The 3389-nt window shown below is 29.9% G+C and overlaps 1 pseudogene; it reads left to right on the forward strand.

The window, feature by feature from the left end:
• Nucleotides 1-277: 277 nt before the first annotated feature.
• Nucleotides 278-1681, forward strand: LOC147725973 (uncharacterized; annotated as a pseudogene).
• Nucleotides 1682-3389: the final 1708 nt, after the last annotated feature.

Here is a 3389-nt window from a genome sequence, read left to right on the forward strand (position 1 = left end):
CATGAAGATACACTGTTGTAAGAAAAATGAGCTCTAAAATTGCTAATTTACCTAAACATTAATTAATAATATACTACTTTCATGTTTCTCATAACAGCTACAACAACATCACAACCATTTATCCTCAACTAAAGAAGCAAGAAACTCCTAAATTTTGCTGTACATTCTAAAACACGTAAGTATAAACATTCCTACTTATCACTAACATAGATTATTGATCACATTTACATTGACATTAACTATTATATATATATTTTATAGATATACAAAGTACAAAATGACCGAAGGAGCCGAATTTGTGACCAGCCAAAAAGGAAAATTATTACTCTGCTACATGGGTTACACGTACACACAGGAAAAACAATATGGCATGAAAGTGAATTGGAAATGTTGCAAATAGTATTCGAACAAGTGCTATGGCAGAGCAACAACAAAAGAAGCTACAGTACTATATACTAGGGAACATAATCATCCACCTAATATAACAGAAATAGAAGTTAGAACAGCTATGGAAAGTATAAAAGAAGCTAGTACTGGATCCCAAAAGCAAACTAATGTAATTTTAAAAGAAGCCATTCCAAAAATTCCCAAAACAGCCACAACCCAAATGCCAAATATCCTATCATTAAAAAGAACTATAGCACAAACCAAAAAAGCTACAACTTCTTCAACACCATGTCCCAGAACATATCAGGATATTAATTTTACTGCTAACGAAATAATTACTTTAAATAAACAACCCTTTATAGTTTATGCCAACGAAAGCAATGAGAATAGGCTTATAATTTTTGGTACCAGTATGAATTTAGTAAAACTGCAGCAAAGCCAATATTGGATGATGGATGGGACATTTAACATCTGTCCCAAACCATTCTTCCAATTATACACAATACATGGCCTCTATCACAACTGCAACATCCCTTTGTTATATGCACTATTGCCTAACAAAAACAATTCTACATATATGGAATTATTAAATGTCATAAAACAAAAAACGAATGATTTCTCTCCTGACAAAATCATTCTTGATTTTGAGCATGCAATGCTCTCAACTATTCTAAAAATCCACCCCCATACCTCCATTCAAGGCTGCTATTATCATTTCAACCAGTGTTTATGGCGACACCTTCAAAAAACTACCCTAAGTGTCGAATATGCTACAAATTCATCATTTGCTTTTCAAATCAAAAAACTTATTGCACTTGCCTACGTCCCTACAACAGATGTAGCTGAACATTACAATATTATTATAGACAGTCCATTCTACAAACAAAACGAAGCTAGATTAACTCCTTTTCTCGATTACTTTGAAGATACCTGGGTAGGCAGACTCCACAGATCTGGCCACAGAAGAAATCCAAAATTCCTCATTCCCTGGTGGAATGTGTACAATAGTACCCTTAATGGGGAGTCAAAAACTAACAATGCCGTTGAAGGTTGGCATAATGCATTTGTCCAATCAACTGGCAGAAGCAAACCTACTCTCGAAAAATTCATAAAATGCCTACAGAAAGAACAGAGCTATCAAGAATTTAGAATGGACCAATCTGTAACCGAACTTGTCCCTAAAACATCCAAACAAAATAAACAAATGCACAGGTACCTGGAAGAACAAGTTAAACTTTACCCTAATACGAAAGGCATAGAATACCTAAACATCATAGCCAAAACACTACTGTAAATAATTCCGAAACTGTTATAAAACACCAAAAGTAGCACCTAAGTAAGCAAAAATATGTAACGTGACATTCTAAAGTATTTAATGTATGCAATATATAATGATATTATTGTAATATATGCACACATTAAAAATAAATAATAATTAAAAAACAATTCCATAATAAATATGACATTACCCACCCACAAAAATATTAGAAAGCAAAGACTTACCAATTATGTTGTCAATCCAATAACGTCCTTCACCAGCAAAGTAATCCAGGTAGTACAAAAGTAACCCAAAAAAAAATGTAAAAATACAACTGTTCCAAAATTAAGAAATCCACGAAGTCCTTAGCCATCGAACTACCATAAAAAACCCGAAAAAGTAGAATAAAAGAAAGAATCGCTCCGGAAATCCCGAAAAATGTAAAGAAGTGCTTGTAAATCAGTGCTGGATGAAAAAAAGTAACACTTCCTTAAAAAAAAAACGGAACTTCCGACGTAGCGTACACCTATGAAAAAAACATAGGAAACAGACATTCCCACCCACAAAAATTAGCAAATAATTACATACCAACATATTAACATTGATAATTTAAAGTTAGATATACCCTAAAAGACTTAAATTAACTCTATAAATAATCAGTTAACTAACACAACGTGTATATACCATACGTAAATATCTGATTTCAAAATCAAAAACATAGCTCCCTCACATTCAACAACACTAAATATAATGTCACTAGTCTCAAAACATCATAATAATACACATATAACATATAAAATGAACCTTACCTGCAGCGACGTGAAGTGTCTCCCAACCGCGATCAGCCCTTCTTCCAAATAACCCAAAACGACCTAACCCGGTTACAAAAGAAAGGCCCAAAAATCAATAAAATAGTCCCAAGTATAAAATATAATATCTATACAGAACCTATTGTGTTTAAAAAATGTATTATTTTATGTTATATTGAAAAAATTGTTATTTTTTTCTCCTACAAAGAACTCATTTAAAAAATGTACATGAATGTAATAATTAAATATGATTAAAACAATAATGTTTATTTTAACAATGTTAAAAAATGTAAGTACATTGTCACAAAAAAAATTATAAAAGAAGAATAATTTTTGAATTATATAATAAAAATTTGATCTTAACTAATGAAGCAGAAAAAAGCTTAACATAAAAATATGTGTGATATTTACATTTTTTTTCTGACATAACAATTTGTAAAAGAGATAATAAAGAATGTTAATGTCATATGGAAAAAAAGAAAAATAATAATGGTTCTGTATAGTTGTTATTAAGTGTGTTTCTAAAACTTTATTTCAAATGAAATGAAAATAAAAAAATGTTAATATGATTTTATTGTATTTGTTAAAACATTAATAAAATAAAAGTTTATACAATCATGGTGAATAATTTGTATTATTATCTGACTAAAAACTATCAATGTAAAAATAAATATTTAACTGTATATAACATGTGAGTATATGTTGTACTCTAATAATGTAATGATTCATATACCAAATCCAGTGTACATTAAATGAGAGTAGGTGTTGCACAGTAATAACATAAGTATTAATATTCCTACTGCATTCTACATAAAATGTTAATATGTGCTGTACACTAATTAATTAGAATAGATTATTCCAACTGTAGTCTACAGTAAATTAGAGTTGGTGTAATGTTATATATGTATAATTTCGTTTAATTGATTAAATGTAAA

This window comes from Lissotriton vulgaris, chromosome 3_1, assembly GCF_964263255.1.
Source record: "Lissotriton vulgaris chromosome 3_1, aLisVul1.2, whole genome shotgun sequence".
Lineage (NCBI taxonomy): Eukaryota > Metazoa > Chordata > Amphibia > Caudata > Salamandridae > Lissotriton > Lissotriton vulgaris.